The sequence below is a fragment of the Crinia signifera genome, chromosome 8 (genome assembly GCF_055691185.1).
Source record: "Crinia signifera chromosome 8, ASM5569118v1, whole genome shotgun sequence".
Taxonomy (NCBI): domain Eukaryota; kingdom Metazoa; phylum Chordata; class Amphibia; order Anura; family Myobatrachidae; genus Crinia; species Crinia signifera.
This window is the reverse complement of record NC_139224.1, coordinates 34,254,677-34,268,136: the sequence shown is the minus strand read 5'-3', so window position 1 is coordinate 34,268,136 and position 13,460 is coordinate 34,254,677. Positions and strand designations below refer to the sequence as shown.

At 45.9% G+C, this 13,460-nt stretch overlaps 1 protein-coding gene across 2 annotated transcripts in view; it reads left to right on the top strand.

Annotated features, from left to right (window-relative positions):
• The first annotated feature begins 454 nt into the window (after positions 1 to 454).
• Positions 455 to 13,460, top strand: part of ENTHD1 (ENTH domain containing 1) — a 71,508-nt gene continuing 58,502 nt past the window's right edge. For both annotated transcript variants that reach the window (XM_083158005.1, XM_083158004.1), the window contains exon 1: positions 455 to 539. The gene's annotated coding sequence lies outside the window, so the exon portion shown is untranslated. The remainder of the gene's footprint in view (positions 540 to 13,460) is intronic.

Genomic DNA, 13,460 nt, shown 5'->3' with positions numbered 1-13,460 from the left:
CAGTTGTTCCTCCAACGCGTTTCAGCTACCTTGTAGCCTTCTTCAAATGCTCTGACTGAATAGTTTACAATATGTTTGTATTCTAAGCTAAGCAGTCTGAGCATATTGAGCCAGATGCACTAAACTTCAAAAGTGATAAAATGGAGAGTGATAAACAACCAACCAATCAGCTCTTGCCTGACATTGTTCAAACACAGTCTGTGAAATGGCAGATAGGAGCTGATTGGCTGGCTGTTTATCACCAAAGGAATCCCCAATATTGGTGTTGCAGCAGGAACTATCTACTACTATGTTATCTTTCTGTGATATGGAAGTGGGGGTGAAGCCCCAATTAGTTAAAATTCATGGTTCCTATGATTTGTCCATATCTCTGTCAGTGTCACCATATCACATGGATATGGACATGCAGGTGATTTATATAGTAGGCATTTGTCAGTTGGGGGGGGGGGGTAACTGCCATCTTGCCAAGTGCTGGAGGGCTGCTACCCTAACCATGGGCACATTTCATCCTTTATAAAGTGCTACTGAGAAACCACCAGGTAAAATTGTCACTTATTAAGAATGCCTATATGTAGTCATCACTATTACAGTTGTGTTACCTCTGCTGGTGTTTTGTAATGTATACATCTTACTGTGTTCAGATATTAAATTTGAAAACCTGTAAAACTCAGCAATAAATATATGTGTCCTCGGTAAGGAGCAATGGGGAATGAGTCAGTAAATTGACCCCAAACATAATATCCACTATGCATGCAAGCAGAATATGCTAATCTCTTATATAATAACCCAGAACTGTCAATCTGTGAGTGTGTGTGTAATGCTGGGCGGAGTTATACACACAGTCACAGATTGAGCACCTGGAGCAGTCCCCCATATACATGTTCTGCACACATTATAGCTGCACACATTACAGCTGGAGCAGGGCACAAGATAAACCTTATAGATACACATGCTTTTCGGTTACATACTCCCCGGGGAAGCCGCCGGAGCTCCTGTGATGTCACCGCACCCGTGCCCTCTCACCCATCAGGGGCGTGTCACGGGAGCGAAAGATGGACAGGTCAGAGCTGCCGGCATCATGTGCGGCCCATGGGCTACAGCTCCCCGAGTGTCCCCATTCTGCGCACTATGGCCTGCTGCGCCCTCCCTCAGCCCTGCCTGGTGCGTGACCCGGCCCCTAGCTCCCGCCATCGCCATTATTGCCGCCGCTGTTGCTGCCGCCCGGGTCTCTCTGCCCTCTCCCTGCCCGGCGGTGTCTGCTGCTGCGGAGGATGGCCACCACCACCACCGCTATTTTTGCTGGTTCTGCTGCTGCCACCTGCCTGGCTCAACCCTGTCCCGGCCTGCCCGTCACTGCTGATGCTGGGGAGGAGGAGTGCGGACTCCTGGCTGCCAGTGCCTCAACACGTGTAAGAGGCAACTCTGGGGAGCAGCCCACTTGTTCTTCCTCCCCGAAACACCTTCATCCAACCCTTCCAGCTGACCCTCACCCACCCAATTCACCCTTACTTTCAACACCACCCCAGCCACACCGCCACCTCCTACAGTTTACCACCATACACCTCCAACCTAACATATATTATCTTCTTTATGCCTGTGCACTGCTGGATGTAATTTCTGTTGTCGGTCTTGGCTGCCTAAAGGCCCCCATACATTAGTCCGACTTGTCCTAAGGACAAGTCGGACCTGATTTCACCCAGCAGCTCCCCGGGAGGGACACACACGATTAGGCACTTGATGTGCCAAGTTTTGCAAATGATACATCGCTGCTAGTAGTGCAGAGGCAGTGGATGCTGCGGGGGACAGTGACACAGAGGTTGCAGTAACATAGAGCTGGGCAGGGGGATCCGGGAGCTGTCAGTACTGGAAAAAAAAGCCCATACAATGAATGGGCAGCCTGTGATTGGCTGAGCGCTCTCTCAGCCATTTGCTGACTGGCTGAGAGAGCACTCAGCCAATCACAGGCTGCCCATTCATTGTATGGGCTTTTTTTTTTCAGCGCTGACAGCTTCCGGCTCCCCCTGCCTGCCTCTACGTTACTGCCGCCTCTATGTCCGCTGCCTCTGCACTACTAGCAGCGTCCCCCACCCCCCTGCGCCCTCCACCTGCCTGGAGCATTGACAGCTCCCTGCTCTGGCTCCCCCTGCCCGACTCCTTTGCGTCCCCTGCCCGTCTCCCTTGCCGGTATCCCCTGCCCGTCCCCCTCGTCAGTGTCTGCCGCCTCTGTGTCCCCTTACCGGCTGCACATAAGATTTCGCAAATCTTATGTGCAGCCGGTGCGACCTCCCACTGGACCGCGCATCGGGTCGCACCGGGTGTCTGCGATTTGGCCCGATTTCACTGCCCGATCCATCTGAATCGGGTGAAATGGGGACCAAATCGCATAGTATATGGGGGCCTTAAGACAATGGCCCAGGCATGTTTACTCTTCGTTGCCACCCCCATATTGTTCTCAAATTGTTGCAGAGGAGCCACTTAATCAGGGCCTAATTAAAGGTTCCATGTGCCCATGGCTAATACACATGTGCTACTAAATACATATGTATGGGTGCTCAGGGACACCATTTATACTACCCATGTGAATGTAACAAAGGTTATACAACCAGCATCTAATGCCTGGGGCGTATGAAGGAGGCTTTGGGGGGTTCTAACATCCGCACCCCAGCTCTGCCCCCTATAGCCGCACATCGCATTCATAATTATCGCATATGCGTCCTTTGCGGTGAGAGTCAGCGGGTCCCATGGGGACCCGACAGCTCTGCCCTCCCTCCCTTACCTGGTGCTGCTGGTGCTGCTGCTGCTGCTGCGCCGGGCTCTCCTCCTCCCTGCACCCGGAAGAGGATCAGTGCACGGAGGAGGAGGTCACAGGTCCGGGCAGTACAGCTCTGTGCTGCCTGGACATCAGTAAGTTAAAATGGCACAGCCACCTGGCAGGCACCTTAAGAACATTACCACCCACAAGTGATAGCTAACAAGCATTAAATAAATTAGGCCTTCATTTTAATCCTTGGCTGTCACCTGCAAGCAGCCCCCCCACCAGTCCAGGCGCCCTAGGCTGCAGCCTAATCAGCTACAACACAGGACCTGATCTGCCTATGCACAGTTCTGTAAACATTGTATGTAAACCGTCGGCTTGTGTACATCTCTGAATTTTGAAGTCAAACCCAGAGCTAGATAATGTAACAACGACTATAGCTAGTTTTTTAAAAGAAGTACGATATTAAATAATTACTTTTCTTCTAAACAAAGCTCTGCATCTCTGAAATGTCATTTGCAGTCTGTTAAGATTCAATTCTCCAGGGAGAGTAATTAAAGTACTTTGACATTTACATATTTACAAGACTTTTTACTTTGAGAATGGTTTTCCTTTAAAGTGCATCCATTGCCCAATCATTGGAGGGTCTTTACGCTTAGTGATGTCACTAGGTTCTAAGTGATTGTGATTCAACCCACATACTGCTGTGTCCACAGTGAAGGCAGCTGGAGAACTATTATTCTGCACTTGTTGCCTATATGCATCATACATAAAATTAATGTGTTACAGTTTAATTATGTTTTATATGCAATAGTGTAATACGCTATCACATAAGTGATTGCTTTACTAATTATTCTGGGGGTCAGTGTGTACAGGGAGTGTCAGAGTGTACAGGGAGGGGGTCAGAGCAGGGAGTGTCAGTGGGTGCAGGGAAGGGGTTCAGTGTGTGCAGGGAGTGTGTCAGTTTCTGTTGGGGGCAGTGAGAGGGAGTCAGTGTGTGCAGGGAGTGTCAGAGTGTGCAGGGAGGTGGTCAGTGTGTGCAGGGAGTGTCAATGTGTGCTGGGAGGGGGCCAGTGTGTGCAGGGAGAGTGTCAATCAGGGCCAGATTAAGGGGGGCACATGGCTCCCCTCTATCTAGGGGCCCCCTGTGGTTGGCATGTATGTTTCACAAAATATATTTGTGAAATCCTAAATCCTATATATTTAGCCACATCTGTCAATCACTCTGTGTGTATAACACAGGGCGGAGTTACAGCCCCCCGCCCAGCCCCCCTGCCTTAGAATATTCTGCCCCCCCCCCCCGCCCAGCGTTATACACACATATGCCCCCCCACGCACACATCCGCTGCCCGCACAGCGTCCACCACACACACAGATCCACCCACCGACACTCCCCTGCCCAGTGCCCCGGCCGTTCCCCCCTCCAACGCCACACACTGGGAGTCGGTGGCTAACTTTCAGCCCACATTGCTACAGCCCCCAGCATGCACCTGCTCACAGTAGTCAGGCTGCCCGGGTCTGCAAGAAAGAAGAGTAGAGCGGCATGGGTCCGAACATCTGATGCGAGGGGGCATGGCTTAGTGGCTAACCCAATTCGGACCTCCAGCCTAGCCCGCATCTGGCAATGTGACTAAGCCACACCAAACACAGCCCTGCCACCTCCACACCCTAACTATTCACACCCCACCCCGAACCCTGTGCTGTGTACCCCCCACCACCACAGCCTAAGTTATATCCTATATAAAACCAACTTCACCCCGTTATTAGATTCCATTAAAACGCAACTGGATGGATGGAATAAACTTCCTATATCCTTACTAGGAAGAGCAGCGGTTCTTAAAACCATTGTTTTTCCAAAAATATTATACCACTTACAACTACTGTACTTCCCTGTACAATCCCTAAATCTGATATCACAGATCTGGTTAGCTAATACCTCTGTATATGCTGACACCCAATTTGAGATGGCGATTTTCGCTCCTTTTTCCCTTAGTGCCTTATTACTCTCCCCGAAATGGCTTATCCCCCCTTACATAACAGATCATGTTCTATTTCATAGTATTTATGATGCCTGGATACATCTCAATAAATATCTCCATAGGGATCACTCCCTCACACCATACCTGCCGATTTGAGGTAACCCTCTATTTCCTCCATCACTGTCTAACCTCCACTACCAGTCCTGGAAACAAAAAGGGCTAGAATTAGCCACAAAAACCTTCGACCCTGGTGGATCTATATTACCTTTCTCCCTGTTAAAAACCACATACAACCTTCCCAACGCCCATTTCTTCATGTACCTCCAAGTCAGTTTTGTAGCATCGAAAATGCCCTCTCTTCTCTCCACACGTGACAACGAGCCACTATTACCACTTTTTCTCCTATTCCACAAACACAAGATTAAGATGAAATTCCTCTATGATCAGTGGCGTAGCTACTTATTATGCGCCCCCCCACCCCCCGCCGCTAAAAAAAATTCGCCCCCACTCCCCCTCCCCTCTGCAGCCCCCCCCCCATGCCCATACCTGCCCACCCGCTGCTGTCTGTGGTACCTGCCTGCCGTGCCGTCACGGTCCCGTAGCGCTGGCTCCTGCTGCTAATAATGAAACGTGACTCTTAGAAAATGGCTGCCCCCATACTGCAGACAGAAAACTGTCTGCAGTATGGGGGCAGCCATTTTCTAAGTGTCCGTTTTCATTATAGAAGCAGGAGCCAGCGCTAGGAGAGACGGGACTGTGACGGCAGTCACGGCACGGCAGGCAGGCACCGCAGACAGCAGCGGGTAACTATAGCCCCGCAGACCCCCGGCGCCCAAACTTGCTCTGCGCCTCCCCGCCACCGCGGGGGCTGCGGAGCTATAGTTACGCCACTGTCTATGATATACTCATTATACCCCCTAATACATCCCCACATACAATGTTAGTCCAAGCCTGTAATACTGATATCCCAGGTATATCTAACTCACATATATTATTTAAATCATTTCCCACCACACTGAAGCTATTGCAGTCTTCTTATTTACAAGAAGTTCACTTCAAAACCAGACATACATTGTACATAGCTCCTGCACAAAGCAAACATATGTCCCCTAATGCGAAGGGCCCCTGCCCGAAATATGGCATGAGAGATGCTAAATTTTTTCATTGCTTTTGGGCTTGTTCCAAAATCCTAAAATTCTGGCAAAAAATTATGAACTTCATCAACGATATGTACCATACTAAATTCCCTCTTTACCCCCTAGTCTGTTTATGCCTATGGTTTGACAACTGGATATCTGCCTTAAAATGCTCACAATACATTCCCTTACTGGATTTCCCCCTCTACCCCGACGTTGACTGATCTGGTTTCTAGAATGTTCCAAATTTTGCTTTTTGACAAACGTACACTACGTCTCAACCACATCACCCCCCTCTTTCATGATGAAATGGCATCCTCCATTTACTCAATGTCAATATGTTTGTTGCATTTTTGTTTATACTAGGACATGGACACATGATTACTAGCTAACCCACAGATGTAAAAGTACTGTATATCTTTGCATGTTTACCTTTGGTGACAAATACAGTAGTCACATTTAATTTTATTGTTATGCAAAAATTCAATAAAAACCTTTAAAACAAAAACTCCTCTGTTCTTGTTTTTTTTTGGTCTCCTTGTTTTTTATAGAAATCATGCTATTAGTTTTAATTAGTAGTAGAGGTTCTTAATAAACAAAGGAGGGTGGTGTTAACATACTGTTGTCATTAAGATGCAGGAAGTAATATTGTTTTCTAGTAATAGAGACGGAATCTATAATGAGGTTTATTACGATATAGTTTAGCACAGAGGAGTTTTTAATATTTTCAACATTTTCATAATTGTTAGTTTTTTATCACGTATATAATTAGCACTTTATATTGAAAATGCTGATTTACAGGTGTAGAAATTGGGAAGTGCACTTGTAAAATGACTGCTATTGTCAATTACTGTTGGTTCACATAATGACAGATCACTGCCAAATCCCCAGTATTGAAGGGTTTTTAATGCACTACGTTCACTTTAATGTTAATATATATTATGGGGCAGATTTATTAAGCTCGGTGAAGTGATAAAGGGGGAAATTTACTAAAGGAAATTTGTAAAAAATAGGTGTATTTGTATCCAGAAATACACTTATTTTTCACATTTACTATCCCGAAAATATGGCAATTCGTATTCGTATTGATAGCACATCAATACGAATAGGAATTGCCGTATTTTCGGGATAGTAAATGTCAAAAATAAGTGTATTTCTGGATACAAATACACCTATTTTTTTACAAATTTCGTTTAGTAAATTTCCCCTAAAGTGTCTGGTTTTTATCACCAGCCAATCAGCTCCTACCTGTGAAGTTACAGGCTTGGTTTGAAAAATGACAGATAGGAGCTGATTGGTCGGTGATAAAAAACAGACACTTTATCACTTCACCGAGCTTAATAAATCTACCCCTATGTTTGCACATTATCGTTGTACGTTTAAATATGGCTGTCAAGGTTTCCAAGGCAGCCCCGTCTCCACGGCAATGAGACGCGGATTCCAATCCCGGCAGGGGGAAACATGACTCCGGGCTCCCGGACTGTCACTTCCTGATGACGCACTTCTGGGTTACGGAGGTAGCGGCACTGGAGGACGCAGCAGATGCCAGAGAATGCACGCAAACCACAGGGGGAGGAGCTGCTTTTTTTGCTGCTTGTCTTGTAAGTATTTAAGTTTGCACTGTATATTTTGAAATTCACTTGGGTGTGGCTTGAGAAAGGGGTGAAGGCCCCGAAACGTTGCTGATAAAACTCACCTAAGTTTGGTATTTGTATCCAGTCTCTGAGTGGCGCTCATTGGAATCTATATATACATGTGGACCGCGGCCCATCTTACAAGGGGAAGGCAGCGGAGCAAGGTAAATAAACTGGAAAATTGGTTAAACCCTGTGAGTGCTGGTTCTTGGGACTGACTATAATATATATATATATATATATATATATATATATATATATATAAAATATATTTTATATATATATATATATATATATATATATTATATGTTTATATTAATCCCCTCCACTGCAGTTACCCATTGACCAAGTTTATACTGCCTTTACTCTGTGTTTTGACTGTGTAATATTCTCCTGTGCAGTTTGCAGCCAGTAATGACAAGTGGGAGGGGGCCCCTTGTCTAAAGGACCCCCAAAGGATTAATACGGCCTTGGTGTCAGTATCTGCTGGGAAGGAGTCAGAGAGTGCTGGGAGGTGTGTCCATGTGTGCTGAGAACAAGTGCATGCTGGGACTCTGGGAGGTCAGTGAATTCAGTGTCAGTGTGTGCTCAAGAGTGCTAAGAGGTAATTGGTGCATGCTGGGAGGTCAGTGAATGCTGGGAGGGTGTCAGTGGATGCTAGTAGGGGGCAATGTGTGCTGATAGGGGGTTAGTGAGCTGGGAGGTGTGTCAGTGAGTAAGTAAATTGCTTGGAGTAAAATATATGCTTCAAGCTTAGTTTCATGGGTTTTTTTAGTCACAATTTTTTTATTGAATGCACATAAAGAAGGGTATCAACAAAAACATTGACACTGTGAGAGTGACATACAGTATGGCATCAGTGATCAGAAATAATGGTCCTAGTACAAATGTAATAACAATAAGAAAGACTGTAAAGAGCAGATCCACCTTAAGATTGCAATTTATTAAAACAGGAGGTACAATTTGTTTATCTCAAGAAGGGCTCATTGTATAAAAAGGCGGGAAAGAGAGTAAAAGATGTTAAGTGTATAACAAAATGTGGGTTGGAAGGAAAGAAAGTAGGAAAAAACAAAAGGGGTAAGGGAGGAGGATGAGGCCTAGTAACGGGTCGGAGGCAACAGGGATGATGTATACAGTGGTGCAAGTAAAAAAAAATTCTTGGTGGTACTGATAGCCTCCACCAAAAATGGGCGTGACCATGTGTCTGAGGGGGCGTGGTCACAAAAAGCTAGAGGTGACTAAATGACATCAGAGGCGTGGCATCAGGAGACAGGGAATGAGAAACAGGGAATGACTGGGGGTGGGTTGGCTCTTGGTTGGGGGAGAGCCGGGCAGCTTGTGCTTACAATAGTGGAGCCTGCTCTTCATGCTGTCGGCAGTAGCCGGTAGCTGCATACAGCACCAATCATAACGCTGGGTGGGCGGGCTGCGGATGCATTATATTTAGACTTAAAATAAAAATAGAATTGACAGTGGGTCAGGGGGTAAGTGGTACTGCGTACCTGCAACATATTTCTTACAGGTACTCCGTACCACGCCGTACCCCCTTACTTGCAACACTGCAACACTGGATGTATATATATCTGACTATAGGTGCCCATACACGTTACAATTATTGTATTCAATATTGAATACAAAATCACATCTCATCGCATCTCGGTTTTGCGATGAGATCTAGTACAAAAAGTATGTGCACCATATACTTTTTGTACTAGATCTCATCCCATCTCATCTTATTGCAAAACCGAGATGCAATGAGATGCGATATTGTATCCAATATTAAATACAATAATTGTAACGTTTATGGGCACCTTATGATTGATATATGGGGAATTCAAGATTATCTGGGTAACCAATCAGATTCTATTATCTTCTACAAGGTAATAAATAAATAATAAGTAAATTATGGTTGGTTGCTATGGGCAACATCCCATATTTATTAGAACTACAATCGTAGCAAATAAACCCCTTTGAGGCAAGAAGAGGGGTGCTGTGGTACAGAATGTGTACCAAGAGAGCCAGACGGAATGGAATTTCTTTACTGTGTTGTTGTGAAAGTTTGATATGTATTCCATCTTATCCACAAACTAAACTTTATCAAATCCTGGTGACTGGGGGCATAAGGGGGTTTCCAATTGTGAGCAATTTGGTATTGGGATACACAGGACATATGAAGGAGGAGTTTGTTGGACTCTGTAGAGATGTGATCTATGGGGGCAGAGAAAATGAGATTAGCAGGTGTGGGGGGTTTAGAGAGAACAATGATTTGGGATAGGCGAGAGAACGTGTCATCTCCTAGTTAGGGGAGGAAACAGGACAGGACCACCGAATATGATAGGGTGTGCCCTGTAGTCCCCAATTTCTCCAGCACTAGGAGCTAGGGAACATATGGTAGGGAACGATCTGGGACTAGGTCAAGCTTAGTTTCAAGTTTGTCTGGATTAACACTTGTATTATAATGATAGGTGGCAGTAAGCGCGTCCTATGGATGTCACTAGGCATGCCTAGAAGAGTGCAACAGAGAGTATATCAAATTATGCAGCTACGGATGGCCATCGTTGCCTTTGCCATCGATGGTTGCCATCGATGGCAAAAGTGCAACTGGCCATCGATAGTGTATAACTATGCAATGGATGACCATCAATGTTTTTACATATCGATTGTCATCCATTTGCTTTGAAAGATTGGCCTGCGGATCAAAATATGGGGCGGGGCTTCATAGGTGTTGGGGGCAGAGCTATGCTCCATGTCCCGGCCCCTTGATGAAAAAAGAAAAACAAAACTATTCATTTTAGCTTGACATCAGTGGTGGGAAACCATCTGGTTCTCCCCCATCTATGTAAAAACTATTCGACATCGGCCATAAACCATCAATGATTTCTAATCGTCGATGGCCATCCCTAATATAACTTGGCTCTGCTGTACGTAATTAAGCTGTCTAGAGTGCCACTTATATATTTGCTATATGTTCCTGCTTATATATTGTCACTTTATAATGCACCTGACCTGTGTCCTGACCCTTGGCCATACCTCCCAATATGACCCTCTCCAGGAGGGACACAATGCTCTGCTCCTGGACTTTCTTCTTGATGTATGATTACCTTCATTTGTGTTGAACAGGTTAATAGAAAAGAAAGGCGCTTCAACACAGGTGATGGCAATCATACATTAGGAGGGAAGTGCAGGAGCAGAGCATTGTGTCCCTCCTGGAGAGGGTCATGTTGGCAGGTATGCCTTGGCGGCTTCTGCTGGAGGTCAACTGGAGGTCAGTGGCCGGTGAGTGACACCAACATGACCCTCTCCATTAGGTACAAAATGCTCTGTTCCTGGACTTCCCTCTTAATTTACATGTTGGAGGGTATGTGTGTGTATTGTTTTTTCTCTGTGGTAGCAACAAACACAGCTGCTATTAATCATTTGGGTTAGTTAGATGCAGCAGAGAGGTGTTTCCCATCTACATTTCACAATGGATAACTCCTGATAGTGATCACACAGAGGCACAGAACAGAGTCAGACACGCATAAAGAAGTGTATTAGAAATGTGTTGTGTGTTCCGGTGTGGTTACAGGGTGTTGGCATAAGAATAGTATTGGAGTTTTGTGGACGTGTTGCTGATAATGGTTTTATAAAGAGAAACTGAATTGCTAACATTTAATGGAATACTCAAATTAATGCTCTGTACTCAGCAGATGGTGCGACTGATAGTGGTATCTGCAGACGCACACGCAGGTTATTGCCCTGTCTAGACCTCTTCTTGGGCCAGATGTACTAAATGTCACAAAGTGATAAGGTAGACAGTGATAAATAACCAGCCAATCAGCTCCTGGCATTTTTCAAACACAGTCTGTCAAATGGCAGTTAGGGGCTGATTGGCTGGTAGATTATTACTCTCCACTTTATGGACCAGCATCAAAAAGGTGATAAAATTGAGAGTGATAAACAACCAGCCAATCAGCTCCTACCTGTCAATTTTTCAAACCCAGCCTGTGATATGACAGGTAGGAGCTGATTGGCTACTTGTTTATCACTTTTCATTTTATCACTTTTTTAAGCTTGATACATCCGGCCCTATCACTTAGTACATCTGGCCCCTTATGTTCCATAGTGTTCCATAGTGATGCCACAACACTGAGTTGAGTTCTAAAGTTTTCTTGCGGATGATATCAGCAGTGCGCAACCTTCCTACTGGAATTATATTCTCAAATTAATTATAATCAGACTTTTAAGCAGAATAATAAGCAGACCCCCCCCCCCCCCACATACATCATACCTACTTACAGTACAGGAGAGAAGGGTTCAGGCAGCCATTGGATCTGTCACATCACAGGATGACATGCGCTCAATATAAAAACAAGTGGAGGTTTCCTGTGAAGAACGGCCGGTGCCGCTAGAGGGCAGACGTTCTCTGGCTTGTAGGCTGCCGCGCATGCGCTGAAGAGGCGGCTTTCTTGTGTCAAAAAAAGAAGCAAGAATAAAAGGTGAAGGCTGGCGGCGGCTGCGCGGCACACATGACGAGGTCTGGCGGGCCGGATTTGGCCCGCGGGCCTTGTGTTTGACACCCGTGATCTAGGGTGTCTAGTGCTCTTCTTACTAGCCTTAGGCTTAGAGCACACACAATGGCTAGAATAACAATGGGACATCATGATGATGACACAATGGGATGGAAAAAGTACACATCTCCATGGAACTGGTCATAGCCACACAGCACTGGCCACGCCTCCTCCACGTCTCACAATCGGCCCTAAAAGATTTCTTCAACCCAGACCCATGTGGCCATATTAAGTGCTGCGGAATATGTGTGTGCTATAAAAATAACAATACATTAAATAATAATACCTTGTATGCGATCAGGCCTCTCAGGCGGGTACAACTATTCCCAAATATGACGTGACCATGCCCTCTGAAGAACGTAAAGAGAGAACTAGTATTTGCAATAAGATACAGTGGGCCAGATGTATCAAGCTTAAAAAAGTGATAAAATGAAGAGTGATAAACAGCCAGCCAATCAGCTCCGGGATACGGTCATTTGGTCTACAGCATGTTGGTTGACAAGCATTGGGTCAACACCATTAGGTCAACATAGTTCTAGGTTGACATGGGTCAAGTTCGACCTGAGTCTAGGTCAACATGGGTTTAGGTCGACAGGTCATTAGGTCGACACAAGCGTTAGGTCGACAGTGTCTAAGTCGACACTCAAAAGGTATTTGTATTTGAGCCGACATGTGCCAACAGGCGGTATTTCATGCCCTACCATCCACTAGGGCGTGGTGGGAGATCAAAATAGTGTGCCCGAAGCATTGCGACCGATCCAAGGGGATGCAGTGCACTTCAAACTGTGTCCATGTTGACTGTGTCAACATGCGGGGGGAAAAACAGTGAAAAACAACATGTCAACCTTTTGACTGTCGACCTAGACACCGTCGACCTAATGATTGTCTCGACCTAATGACCTGTCGACCTAAACCCATGTCGAACTAGACCCATGTTGACCTTGTCCCATGTCCACCTTTCCCCATGTCGACCTAATGCTTGTGGACCAACATGCTGTAGACCAAATGATCCCAACCCTCAGCTTCTACCTGCCATGTTACAGGCTGGGTTTAAAAAAATGACAGGTAGGTGCTGATTGGCTGGTCGTTTTTCACTCTTAGTTTTATCACTTTTAGAAGCTTAGTGCATCTGGCCCAGTATGTCTATGCCCCCAAACACTGTAGGCCACCATCCAATAGTGCAAGGTATCGCATGTGACACCCCATCAACTCTCCCAGCAGTTGCCGGGGGGCAGGATTGCATATGATCCTTTGTATGCAGTCCTCCTGCATACAATGTATCGTATGTGATCCCATTAATGGCTACGGGCCTCAATTAATATTCATGGCAGCCATAACGATCTGCGACTCCGATCCGAGGTGCATGGGAATGTGGCTTGTATCGGAGTCGGAGGAAAATGCATGTG